Source organism: Uloborus diversus, chromosome 9 (assembly GCF_026930045.1).
Source record: "Uloborus diversus isolate 005 chromosome 9, Udiv.v.3.1, whole genome shotgun sequence".
Lineage (NCBI taxonomy): Eukaryota > Metazoa > Arthropoda > Arachnida > Araneae > Uloboridae > Uloborus > Uloborus diversus.
In genome coordinates this window covers 41050221-41065366 of record NC_072739.1, presented here as the reverse complement: position 1 = coordinate 41065366, position 15146 = coordinate 41050221, and positions in this window count along the sequence as shown.

Here is a 15146-nt window from a genome sequence, read left to right as displayed (position 1 = left end):
TCGATGGGATTTGAAAGTGTAGATGTTGAACTTTTAAGCATGCCTCGAGTAGATACAATCTACCAGTTGTATACAAAAACCTGGCAGTGAATAATGAACAAAAAGAATTATCAATTAAAGCATGTGAGCTCCACAAGACTGTGTGCTACGACTACCGCCAAACTTACAAAGCACCCCCTACCTTTTAGTTCAAAATGAATTGAACTTTTGAACAAAAATTTCAGAGACATGTCTTTTCTCCCACATGCATATACTGCTGCCCCAGTGTTTTGCAGGGCTATATTAAACTTATAAACTAATTGTTCTCATAAGTTTGATTCAAGTCTTTAATCAGTATATTGTGCTAGAATTATCTTACAAGTTTTACTGTAACAAGCATTAAACTGACCCACTAATGACTGATTTACATTTTTTAGGGTTTCTTACAGTAAAAAGCATGAACTGTTTTATTCACACATTACAGCTTTCTATCGCAAAGAGCGATAATTGACATTGTTACAAAATGTCGAAAAATCGTTGGCCATTTTTCGCATTCATCTTCACCAACTACCACTTTATAGGAAAAATACAGCAAAATTTAAAACTACCCGTTCACAAACTTATTCAAGATATTTCGACACGTTGCAAAGATTACTTGAACAAAGGCAGGTTGTGACTGCTTATTCTTCAGAAGCGGACATTCCAACAATTACAGCCTATCAATGGGCTTTAATAGAAAACATTCTTCGTGTTCTTCAACTGTTTGAAGAAATAATGAAACAAACAAGCAAGGATGATGAAGTCATATCATTCGTAATACCAGCTGTGGCCAAGCTCAACTCATATTTGTCAAAAAGATGGAGTACAAACAATGAAAGAATCTTAAAGACACAGTTATAAACAGATTTTTAAATGACAAAAGACTGAATGTGCAGAAGGAAAAGCTATTTTGCATAGCTACAGCACTTGATCCGCGGTTCAAATCTTTTTTTTTTAAATAACATAGATAAAGTAACAACTTGGATTTTGAATGAAATTTGCTCTGAACAAGGACAAAAAAGTGAATCAAACCCAAAAAAGACCAAATCACAAATAAAAGTTTAGAAGAAGTCCATGAGGACATATGGAACTGTTACAGTGAATTCGTAGAAAAACCAAAAGTTGGGTTGCAAGAAGACACAGATTTAGAAGACGAATCTGCTGCAAACGCTGAAAGCGTAGTTGGACGGCAGGAACTACTAAAATATCAATCTCCCTCCTATTAAAAGAAATGAAAATCCCATTACATGGTGGAAACATCATGCAGAAGAGTTTCCCCGGCTAAAACCTCTCGTTTTAAAGTACTTAAATGCTCCACCAAGTTCAGTAAACTCGGAACGTTTATTTAATGGAGCTAAATAACAAATATCTAATAACAAATACGACTCATTATACGACCTTTAAGATTTCAACTATGAATAATTAAAAGTTTAAACCATGTGTACATTACATACAGAATTAATTTTTGCCAAAAGTTTGTCTCTTTTGGAAAAATCTGTTGAAATAAAACAATATATAGAGGCTCTAAAAAAGTACATTTGAATGTACTTAACATGTTTTTAAAGAAATGATATGTGGAATAAGTTTGATTTATTGTTTTGAAACGGCGTTGTAGAAAAATATGCCAACATGCAATGCAATCGAAATGCCGGATATCCGAATCCGGCAGGTAAGGGGGCATCGGATATCCGGTAAAATCACTATCCGGCGCATCCCTAGTTTTTTTAAACATGTTCATAATGTTTACTCAATGAGAAATTTTCATCTTATTTATAAGGCAGTCAGAAACAAGTTTGAATTTGGCACACAGAATTACATTAATCACAAGAAATGTCTTTAAAAGTAAAAACAGAGCTGCAAAATAAAATAACGCTTTAAAAGTTACTATCCACCATTCCACCAGATGCTTCTGTAATTCTTTTGAATGTGATGCTTCTGAGTTCTCATATACACAGAATGGTCCAATGTGTGAATAAATTGTGTGCGAAAACTTGAGAAATCTGAAATGCATCAGTTCAAATTGATCGTTCCAGATCCTTCGACTCACTTTATTATTACTGAATTACTTTTATGACGTGAAAGATAAATTATTTAAAACCAAAGAATTTTACTAACCGAATTCTACCTGTTTTCATTGAACCCTGTTATCAATATTCTAAGAAAGAAACTTCGAGTAAGCTGATGTATGAATCAAATCTGAAATTTTTATAACACTTTTTTTAGAAAGTTATAAATGAAGGACAATAACTTCATTGGCGACTATAAGAAAGGATAGAATAACACTGGGATACAATGTCAATACTAGCCATATGTGTTACAAAACTTAAACAGTTTACTAATTTTATAAGAGGCATTTGTGTTAATGTGTTATGGAATTAACAAAATATAGAAATTAGGAACTCATTGTGCATTGCCCTTGCTATCTTTTGAGATTATGTAAATACACTTAAGCTAAATGGCAACACCTCGCACCTCTATTCCTCTAATCCCTGTTCGATCCCGGGGTCCGACACAATCAACTCTGCCATTCACCTTTTCAATGAATCGATAAATACAAAGTGCGCATGGGAAATAAACCGTGGGGGCTCTGTATTCGGTTGACCAGCTAATCGAAACATCTGCCTTGCACCCAAGAGCCCTTGGTCTCAAAAACTAAGATTGGTACACTGGGCCTTGAACAAATCAGTCAACTGATCGTTCCAGATCCTTCGACTCACTTTATTATTTTCCAAGTTACAGTACTACTTATAATAGAGAATTTATAAATGAAACATCCTCCCTGATAAGAATTATGCTGGTATATCAGACAACAATAAGACTGTTGAAAGAATATTGTGTTTACAATCCTTGCAAGCACTAAACAAACACTAAAATGATTTGAAGTACTTCTAAGTCCCTTGCAATGCATACGGTTAGAACAAATTCTTCAATAACCCCTAATTCAAACTGAAAGGCTACTTTTTCAATGAATACTAAAACAACTGTAGTTTTAGTTTCACACTGAAACATATATTAACAGATTGTTTTGCTTGCAACAAATAACTAATATTCTAATTATTATATAAATAACACAGTGTGCACATTACGTACTAGAAAAATTCTATTTTGTTTAATTTTTTATTTTTTCGGCCGATTTAACTTACAAAATTAATAAATTTCCAACATAGAGAAAAGACAGCAAAAAACATTTTGATGAAAGAGTTAAGCAGAAAACTATAAAACTGCACACACATAAATCAATTTCTAAATTTCGCAAATCCATTGCGAAGTCGGATTGCATAAAAAGCAGTTTTTACCATGAAATGCATTTTTCCATGAAATTCATAAAATCGAAATTGCAACAGACCACTTCTGTACGACTACACAGGAATGTTGCAACATTTTTATCTCTTACACCCATTTACGTTATTTAAAACTTTTAAAGGTGGGCGGAGGTGGCAAAGGGTGAATATTAAATGAAATTTAGCCTAAGCAGCAAAACCATGCGTACTTAAATAAAATACTGACTTTTCAGAGCATGCCAGCCCCCTTCTCCCTGACCTCTAAATGACGGGCCTGCCAACAGTAAGCAATCATAATTTTTAAAGTACTACGCAAAAGCTCGGATAAGCAATGAGATTTCGACGAAAATCGAACAAGCAACAAAAATTCGAATAATTACAAGAAACAGATCAACAAACTATTAAACAGTACAGAAAAGAAAGGAAAAATTCAAAATTAATTACAACATAACAAGTAGGCAATATGTGAAATAGCGACACGCAAAGTAATAACTGCGCATATGCCGCAATGGTGGACGCGGTTAAGGTTAAAGAAGATATCAGAGTTGCATGCGGTGAGGACGTTAACATTTGTATAGAGAGTGGTTTTTAACTATAGTCCCTATATGAAAACGTAGGGACTCTACTTTGCACCTGCACACTTGAAAATCAAAACAGCAGAATGTGAATAATAAATGCTTCAGAAGCTCTTATTTTAAGAAATTTCTTTTTTTTTTTTTTGTAATTGGTGTTAATTATCGTACGTAATCATCAATATGTAATGACTTAAGTTTCCATAAATTTCATTCAGTACTTTTATTGAAAAAACAGATTTTATTTGCATTTACGAATTTTGAGAAAAGATATTTTTTTGCGTTGTGCAATTGATGTTTTGCGTTTAGTAACTTCATATTTCATATCATTTTTTCACGTTTGCTGCCAATTAATAAAATTAAAAATTTAATGTCATCTCTGACAGCGCTAAGGGTACTTCGTTTTACATTACTGTTCATTTATAGTCAGTTTTGATCGAAATTTCGATTTCTAGGCGAAATGTTATGAAATAACTATTAGTGAAAGGCGAATGATGTCATATTCTTTAAGGTTTACAGTGCCTATCACCACCCGTATTCGACGCCAACCGATCAAATATCCTCCGAGCTCGTTAATGTTGAGTGGGGCACGTTAAACATGTAGTGGTCGCAAAAGGTTTCTGGATAGCCATGTTCCAGATCAATACGTTTGGGGATTCTGGATAAAAGGTTTCTCAGCTTCTGGTCCAGATCAAAAACAAAGCTCTCTTCGGAGTCCCATCCAACCGGCGAAATGACTACCGATGGACCCTGGAGGGTAATTTTTGTGTGCCTGCCAAAACACGTAGTTCTACTGGTTGGATGGTGCCCAGCCTTTTTTTTTTTTCCTTGAATCCAAAAAAGGAGCCGAACAATCGCTTTTCCAGCATTTTAAGTGAAGACTTAGAAGACTTTGTGGCCACTACATTTTTCATGTACCAGTCACCTTTAGCATACACAGGGTTTACAATTAGTCCATCCAGACCCGTCATTTGGGGAATCAAGCAGTGGCATATTTAACGATAAGCGGACGAAGCAGCTGCATGGGACCCGGTAATGCAAAAGTGGGAATCTTGTATGGGATATTAATTTCCACCTAGTTATTTAAGTTTAGTAATCAGTCCTAAACGGATGAATATCGATTAATGTAATTAACAGGTGATGCTTCTGGGCTCCATAACGCGGGGAAGTCGGAAATGGCCCGAAAATTTTAAAGCTTTGTTTTCATTTAATTTTATGCTCGCAGAGATATGTCAAGGTTTATAAAGGGCCTGATTAACGAGTGATTGCGGCCCAAACGTGGCTAATTTCAACAATGTATAACTATTGTGAAAATTTTATTAAGAGAATGAATACAGCTATAAGTTGAATTAAATGCCAATTACCAAAGTATCTACAGCTTAGAGCCAATGACAGGAACAGGGCTGTCACCAACAGTGCTTCATTTCCCCAAGTTTTTAAGAAAGGGGCCAAAAATTAGGTTTTAGTGTTGCAAAAAATTATGGGGAATCTTTGCAGGGATAAAAGTTAAAAAGAGAAGAAAATGGCAGGGGCGGCGGAATAAAAAATGAAGGGATGAAAAAAAAAGGTTAAAAAAATTAAATTTAAGTAGAAATGCAATTTTAAAAACATTATTTAGAAATGTCAGGAGAATTATTAAGATAGCCTAAATAAAGGACCCAAAACGTATGTTTCAAACCAAAATATTCAGTGCATTATAGGAACCTATGCCAGATATGATAGCTTCATTAAGGCCGCTGACATACTTACGTTTCTATTTTTGTTCAGCTCGTAATATTTTAACGAAAAGCACAATAAAGTGTAGAAAAATACATGGGTTGCCAAAAAATGCTCCAAATAGAAGTCAGAGCCAACGAAAAGTCATAGTTGGAAACTAGGGGCCTGGCCCTTAGAGTGCCCCAGCTCAGAATCAAAGTAATGCTCCTCCTTATATCGCTCATTCGGATATATCGATCTTTTCTTCTGTCTCCCGAAATGAAATATTAAACATAAAAAAAAAAACAATTTGCTTTAAACTTGAAACCATTCGTAAAAACATATGGTATTATACTCAGAAAAGTTCTCATTCTTTATTTTGTCAATGAACAAGACGAAGGTTCTTCTATTCTGAATTCTCTCTCTCTCTCTCGCTGGAAAATCAGCAGCAATTCCTGTCATACAACCGTAAATACCGGCAGTACGTTTTAGTTTAAGATATAGTTTGGAAACTACTTGATACTTAGACCTTACTTAGACGATACTTAGACCACATCTGGGGGTGGGGGGGGGGGTTGAATGAAGAGAAAGGAAGCAGCCACGGTAGATCTGACTCAGCGTCACCAAACCAGTTGGCACTGGCTGTTTCCACTCGCAGACCAGTTTCAACTTAAAAAACCCTGCTCACTGACCACTGAGTCTTCTTTCAACCCGTACGTGCTCATTCAGTAAAAACTGTTCGCTAGAGAAACATGCCTAAGCGTCAAGATTTAAGTGTGAGAGATAAGTTTGAAATTTTGGAAAAATATACTCCCCAAGTTTAGTCAACGTGATGCTGCGATTTAATTAGGGATTTCCCAAAGTGCTTTCTTCAACATCATAAAACAACGGCATCAAATTTCTGATGAATTAAAAAAGGAATGGAAATCTTTCAAAAAAAGAGTAGGAAAAGCAGATGAAATCGAAAGTGCGTTATTGGAATGGTTTAAAAATGCTCGTGAACGCAAAACACCTATTTCACGCGGAATATTATTTATAAAAGCACAGAACTTTGCTGATCTTTTTGGAGATTCAGATTTTAAACCAACAGATGGATGGTTAACTCGATGGAAAGAGCGAAACAACATTGTTTATCGCAAGCTGCACGGCGAGAAGGAAGATGCAAATTCTGCGTCAGCTGAGGATTGGGTAAAACATGTGTGGCCAACACTGCTGATTCAGGATTACAAACTAGAACAAATTTTTAATACGGATGAAACAGGTTTATTTTTCCGTGCACTTTCCGAAAACACGCTGCTCTTTAAAAATGAAGCAACAGGTGGATGCAAAAAAATCAAAGAAAGACTTACCGTTCTTCTAACATGCAATATGGCAGGAACTGTGAAAAACTCTCCGCTAGTGGTAGGAAAGAGCAAAGTGCCCCGTTGCTTTAAAGGAGTAAAAAACTTGCCAACTAAATATGCAAACAGCTATAACGCATGGATGACATCAAATATTTTTAAAGACTTCCTATTCGAATGGGATAGAGAGTTAAAAAGTGAAAAAAATTGCTCTACTTTTGGACAACTGCTCTGCGCATCCGGCCGAAGAGGAACTAAATTTGAAAAACATTAAATTGGTGTTTTGCCACCCAACACAACATCAATTATTCAACCACTTGATCAAGGAATCATACGATCTTTTAAGTTTCATAACAGGAAAACTGTTGTTCAGCAAATAATTAAAGACATTGACGCTAACAATTCTTCTAGCTCTTTAACCGCCAGCAAACTTTCAAAATCGCTTACAGTTTTGGATTCCATGCATATGATTCGCAATGCCTGGGATATTATTTCATCCAAAATAATATCAAACTGCTTCAAAAAGTGTGGACTAAATATTGCTGATGGAGATGATAACACCGTAGCGGAAGTAGTCAATGAAGAAGAAGAACTTGATGAACAATTTTCATGATATGTTTTCATACATGATAATTTGCAAACATCGGGGGAGAAATCGAACGGTGAAATTGCTACAGAAATAATAAATTCTTGAGTTATGTCGCACCAAGAAGTGGAAGAATCAGTCTCTGAAGACCATGAAATCTCAGCCATAGTGCCAAATTTGCCATCTTCAGTTGAAGTCAGAAAAGCGCTCTCTGTCATACGGTGCACTTTAGAGCAAAGAGGAGGTAATACTGAAAGTTACAAGAACTTTTATAAACTCTCAAATGATGTCGAATCTTTACTTTCAAATTCTGTTTCTCAAACAACTAACTTTAGAACAAAGAGGAGGTAATACTGAAAGTTACAAGAACTTTTATCAACTCTCAAATGATGTCGAATCTTTACTTTCAAATTCTGTTTCTCAAACAACTATTAGCCAATATTTTAAAACCCTCGTGTAATTTAAAAAATGTATTTTGCACATATATAACTTAAATTCCAACTATATTTTAATTCACTAAAAATAAAATATTGATAATTAGTAATTGATTCCTTTTTTACTGTATTTAAACTTTAAAACCTTTTCTTTTTGTAATTTTATATATGAAGGTTTATAAAATCAACCGCTTAATAAAAATCAAATATCTTCGGAACGAATGTGATTTTAATAAACGGCGGGCACTGTGTGCTTTTTTGCATATATTTTGTCTTGAAAGTAATTGAATATCATTAAAAAAAAATCTTAAAAACGTCTAAGTTTGATTTTCTTTAAAAAAAAAAAAAAAAAAAAAAAAAAAAAAAAACATGATGCGGTATAATAGTCCGGAATATTTATTTTATTTAAATTGTTCGCGGTGAGGAAGGGGGAAAAAACCCCTTTCACATCCAGGAATAGTTTTTAAATCGTTCAAATAGGATGATGTGATAGTATATTTTATTTATTTATTTATTTTTAATTTTTTCTTAAAGCATTGTTATATATGTACTTATTTATTTATGAGCTCACTTTACGGATGATCAGTTCGAAAGTAACAGAGCTGACCACAGACGCTTCCTCAAGCAGACAGCTGTACCTTCAATCTTTAGCCATCGAAGTACACCAAAAGAAAGAAAAGCATCTAATTATGTACTGAGAGATCAAAGCGCTGTAATTTCTGCATTTCAACCCAGTCATATTTCGTTAGATAATAAAAATGGTAAGTGGTTTTAAAAAAAAATGTTTTTTTTTTTTTTTTTTTTTTTTTTTACTTCTTCATAAAGCAGGTACTTTTGGGTAGATTAAAAAATTTCAATAAAATTATTTTGTAGGTGATACTGACAAAGATTCTTTAGAAGTGCTTGTAACCGGCGACGATGCTTATACAGAAAATATAAAAGGTAAGAACTTTTATGAAGTTATTTAATTCGCTAAATAATGCAAGCCATAGGCGGCTGGTGCATAACAAAAAAGGGGGATAAAAAGAGGTGTAAAAGTTTGGGGGCGATGAGGCATCAAATATTTTTTTTTCTTTTTCCTTTTTATTAGGCTATAATTTTGAATTTTAACATTAATGCTTAAATGACTTCTAAAGCATGTGGAACATGATCTCAAAATTCAGAACGAATGGTCACCGTCAGCGTAGATTATCGCCTCCCAATTCGAAGTTCCATTCTTATGAAATAACACGAGTAAAGTCCATTTATTTGGAATTTAGCTTTCATTTTCGGTAAATAGATCAATTCATCAAATGAAAAATAAATCTTCAATCAATCGTTAATTTTTCTGAGTGAGAGGGCAAAAGGCCCCTTTACTTTTAAACGTGAGGGGGCAATTGCCTACCGTCCGCGCCGCTTATGATACAAGGGTCCTCCCTCCCCCTTTTTCAACATTTTACTGCAAATAAAATGAAAAGGGGAAAAAAACGTTTGAGGACAGAAAAAAAAATCATAATAAATAAAATAAACAAAAGGCGCACAGGTTCAAGGGCTCAAAACGAAAGAACAAAATCAAATGAAAAGAACAAAAGAAAACACGAAGGCGCACAGGCGGGAGGGCGCATCGGCCCGCGGGCCGATGGTCCAGCGAAGGAAGTCCCCCAAAAGAATTGCCTATTAAAACATTTAGTTCACAACTTTTTATGCAGAAATGTTCAATTAAATATACTTTAATAAATTACTAACGGCAAACAGGGATGGACACAAAAACAGGAAACACAGTGACACTTATTTTGAAAAGAATAAAATCAGACACACTTGCACTTAAAATATGTGTGTATATAATTTAAAATATATTTTGAATCTTATGAGTTAATAACAAAAAATAATTTAAGTGAAAATATGTTTAACATGGCTTAAGGTGTGAGCTCCGCAGGCGTCAACACTTACATACTTGATAAACGGGAAAGGTATTTGATAAGAGCAGAAAACTGCTGGTTGCGGCAGCTTTCTGAATATACAAAAAAGCTTTTCGCTATAAACAAAATGCTCTCCGAGATTTTTTACAGTGTTCTTTACTTAATAGTCTGCTTCCTTTTTCAGTTGCTGATTTATTACAAGACACTGAGGCATCAGCTTCTGTGGAATGTCCTGTTACTACGACCAACAATGATGAAATTAAATGCCTTAAAAGAAAAGTGAACCTGCTTCAGAAAAAAATTACGGTAAAATGAGCAAGACATGGAGGATTTAAAAAAACATCTGTCAAATTTGTTGAGTGATGATCAAAAAGCGTGTATGAAGAGAAGTTATACTAAAGGATCATGGTCTGATGATGCTGTTCAAAAATCATTAAAAATATATCTATCTTGCTGCACAAAAGGTTATAATTTTTCAAGGGAAAATGGTTATCCATTACCAACGCTAAGAACTCTGCAAAGGCAAATTCAAAATTTCGTATTGAAACCTGGTATTTCTCATAAAGTTTTGGAATTGCTGAAACTAAAACTTACTTTCATGCATCCTGGAGAGCGAAGAGTCGTTTTGATGGTGGATGAGATGCAAATTGCCGAAGGGTTGAATTTGGATACTTCAACAAAATGTTTAATTGGTGCCCCTAGATTGCCTTCCTCTAATGGAACTTGGAAGAAATTTCCAACCCTGCATTGATCTTTGCAGAGGTGTAGCAACAAGATGGAAGCAAGTTGTTGGATATCACTTCACTGGCCATTCAATTTGTCCAATGACTTTAAAAAAAGTGATTTTCGACATAATTCAGCACTGCGAGTCCATTGGCTTGTTTGTTGACGGCCTTGCATCCGATATGGGCCCTCATAATCAAGCAGCTTGGAGAGAGTGCAACGTTGGAGTAAGGAGGACGAAAACAAAAAATGTTGAAGTTCAAGCATTTTGTCCTCATTCTGTTGATAGTGACAGAAAATTATTTATTATTGCAAACGCTCCACATTTACTGAAGAATAATCGCAATCACTTAACCCAAGGTCAAATCATTTATTTACCTCCAGAAGTTGTTAAGGAGCACAGTTTTTCCTCAAATAAAGTATCAATTTTACATGTAAAAGAAATGATGTCCTTAGAGACAAAAAGCGAGCTAAAATTATGTCCACAGCTCAACGACAGTTGCTTAGATATACGGCATTATGACAAAATGAAAGTTGATCCTACTAATTCTTTAATCAACCATGCCGTAGCAGTTGGATTAAGATATTACGTGAATATCAATTAGCTTGATAAATCGGCATTAGCTACAGCATGGTTTATTGACACCATAGCTAAATGGTTTAGCATTGTAACATCACGGACGCATGCTGCTTCACTGAGCCTTAATAAGCAAAGTTATGAGGAAAATATTGGGTTTCTCAAGGCTATCGTCTGGCTCTTTACAAATATAAAGGTTGGCAAGCGGGGTGTGTGGAAGCCGGTTCAAGCTGAAATGATTTTGACTACAACTTCTTTATTGTCATTGCAAGAAATGTATTTGAAAGAGTTAAAATTTAAGTTTCTGTTGTTGTCGAGGTTTTCTCAAAATGCAATAGAAAATCTTTTTTGGACCATAAGAATGAAAAATCCGGTCTCAAATTGCAAAGAATTCAAAACTTGCCTTACGGTTATCATCCTATCGCAATATTTTAACTCTTGTATCAAAGGAAATTACTTCCATGATGCTAATGAGGAAACAGGCACACCTATAATATGGTCCTACATTCCCAACAAAATATTTTCCATTCACAGGAAGACACAAATGAAAATGTTCGGAGTTTCGACATAGATTTTGAAAAGGATGAAGTTGAGATTTTTGATAGAGGCAACGAACTTTTAAAGACATCCTACATAGAAAATTCTCTCTACTATTTGTGTTGGTCCATTTCAAGAACTACACTGGTGTGCAAAAATTAAGGAGGTAGAGCGGACAGAAAGACCAATCAGGAGATTAAGTAAGGTGATGTACGGTAGCACATGCGCAGATATGCAGGCAGACGTAATGGGGGAGTATGAGTAGTATAAAGCATGTTATCGGTGTAAGATCAGTATTTCTGGCAAAGAGATTGCACGCCGTATAGCAGTCAAAATCACGCCGAGTTGCTGCCCCAGCGAGAAATGGCGAATAATCAATCTGTTAGACGACATCTGGATGCTTTTACCCGAGGTCGAATCATTGGGAAGTTGGAGGAAGGCCACAGTGTGACAAGTGTGGCTGCAGAGTTCGGAATTGCTCACAGCATCCTTTCACGACTTTGGAGAGAATTTCAAACTACAGAAACAGCTATCCGGGAGTTCAGTAGTGGTCGTTCACGAGGAACCATACCCGCAGATGACCGGTACATTGTCTTACAGACCAGAAGAAACAGGCGGCAGACAGCGGGAGAAATCGCTAGACACACGACACAGGTGACTGGACGACCGATATCGCGTTTTACCGTGGCCAGAAGACTGCACGGTGGTGAATTGTTTGCACGACGCCCTATACGGTGTGTACCTCTAACGCCTGCCCATCGGAGAAGGCGTTCTCTGTGGTGCCGGGAACAGATGAGAGCAGATTCAGTCTGAGTAGCGATTCTCATCGCATACTCATCTGGAGAGAGCAGGGAAGCCGCAATCATCCCTCGAACATCATTGAAAGGGACAGGTATGGAGGTCGCGTTTGGGGAGGCATCATGCTTGGTAGTCGTACAGACCTTCACATCTTCGACGCAGGTTCGAGACCCGCTATTGTAACTAGATTCTTCTTCCATATGTGCGTCTTTTTAGAGGCGCTATGGGTCCGCAGTTCCTTTTCATGGACGACAATGCACCATGTCATCGCACAGTAGCTGCCGAACAGCTCTCAGAGAGTGAGGATATTGAACGTATGGATTGGCCGGCACGATCTCTGGATCTCAATCCCATCGAGCATGTATGGGATTTTCTAGGCAGATGCTTGGCAGCTCGTACCTTACCACCAGTAACGATTCGGGAGCTTCGATTGACGCTGCGAGACGAATGGACAGCAATGCCTCAACAACTCATTGACACCCTCATTCTCAGCATGGGCAGACGCTGTGAAACCTGCCTAGCAGTCGGGGGAAATCATATCCCCTACTAAAGACCGGATGTTTCTTGCTGGACCCTGGACACCCATCACAGGGATGTTTCGGCCTTCAGTCGCATTGCGCTCCATGCTACTTTTTCAATAAAGCTTCTTTTTATCCCTCTGATTTCCCTTTTAGTAAGTGTTGCTTACATTACACATGTCCTTACGTATTGGGGATCTTACGGTATTAAATGCGTTGATTTGGAAAGCTTTTGTACAAAGTTATATTGAAAAAACCGTCTCGTCCTTAATTTTTGCACACCAGTGTATATTAAGAAGAAGCAAGTTTTGTCATATTTGCACAAGTCTAATGTCAGACAAATGCGACAGTTCTAAAAAAAAAATGTGCAAACTTTTACTAAGAAAAAAAGAGTTGAAGACTGATTTTAAAAATTTATTATATGTTTCAGAAGAAACATATAATGCTCTTTTGAATACCGAAAAGCTTTTCAGGTGCAATGAGGAGATAGTCTTAAAAGCAGAGTTGGACTTGAAGCAATTAAAATCACTATTCGTCAACTCTGTCATGGAACATTTTAAAGATTTTCCGAACTGTTGGAATTTACTTCCTAAACTTATTGATGTTTTTACTCTTCATAGGACTTTCTTTTTAATTAAACAGAAAAACAAAGCATTAGAGATTAAGAGGGCAAAAAAATGTTCTACACTGAAAAAAAAATCCGGAAACGTTTCTGAGTATATCGTGCAGCTGTGGTTCATGAAAGTTTCGAAAACGTTTCCGAGTATTTCGGAACTCTCGAAACAATTTTCAAAAACGTTTCTGAGAACTTCAGAATCCTTTTTCCGTGATTTTTTTAAAAATATAATTCTTTACTATAGAGTATTGCATACCATATCAGTTTCAGTTCTTTCATATTTAACAGCAATAAAACAAACAATTTTAGAATCATTCGTGGATTTTTTTTTTTCTGAATTTCTAATGACAAATAGCATGTTTAACAGCATAACATATGCACAAGTATAAATTTTTGAAAATTTCTGAAATAGTATAGTAGTTTCATTCCTATTCACAAAATCATCAGGGGAGGGGAGGGGGGTATTTTCTCAAAAGTGGGATTGTTTGTTAAACAATCTTAAACTTCAGTTTTTCTCTCAATATTTTCAAGACAAAATTATCAATATATTGTATTTTTAATGCAGAACTTAAAAACATATCTTGTATCAAACTTGATAGCTTTTATTTTCGGATAAAATTTGACAGAACTTACCTTCCCTTCGCGTCAAGTCTACTTCTCTGACGATCAAAGTGTACCGAAAAGTGCCAAGAGAGAAATTTGTGAATTTAAATATGACATCAAGTCCTCCTGTTGGAACCATTCGGGGTGATTCTTCTGTTCTTGCCCTTTTCCAGTTCATCACAAATATAAATACTTAATCAAAATAGGTTACTGATTTTATTTTTACAATGTGCGCAAAATGCATTACATATTTTATTTATTAAAACATTGAATTCTATTGCATGATTACTCCATTTCATATATACGAGATTCCCCCCCCCCCCACACCATAAGAGTGATGGTGAACACATAAAATGCTATAAAGCGCTCCCCCCCCTTAAAAAAAAGCAATCCCTGAAAATGTCAATGGCAGTCTGCGTGGTGAACGCCCCTCGTCTTCTCCTCATATGTACATTGTACATTGTATATTAATAACACAGTATTTAAAAAAGGATCACTTTTTAAACAATGACATGAAATATTTTTTTTTTTCGGCTTGTAAATGCAGCTGTTCTATTTTTGCCTCTGACTCATTCCTCCTGACTGTCCTATATTAAACTAGTATATCCACGAAGGAAATGTTATTTACCGAACAACTAATGTCAAGGAATTTTTACTTGTCAACCACATTTAACAAAATGAATAATCACATGAATTAATTGCATAACTTTGTTGCTTACTAATAGATAACTGGGCCCTTTTCTAATGGTATAAATATTTTTAAATAAATGAATAAATTATAATAAAAAACGATAAATATTACTGGTACATTTTTTGTGAAGCATATTACAATACTAGAAAAAATTTGCATTACCATATTTTTAATGAATTAAACAATTGATATTTTTTTGAACCAATGTATGTATATCCAAGTATTTAGAAATAACTATTCTGTGATTGCTTTTCAAATA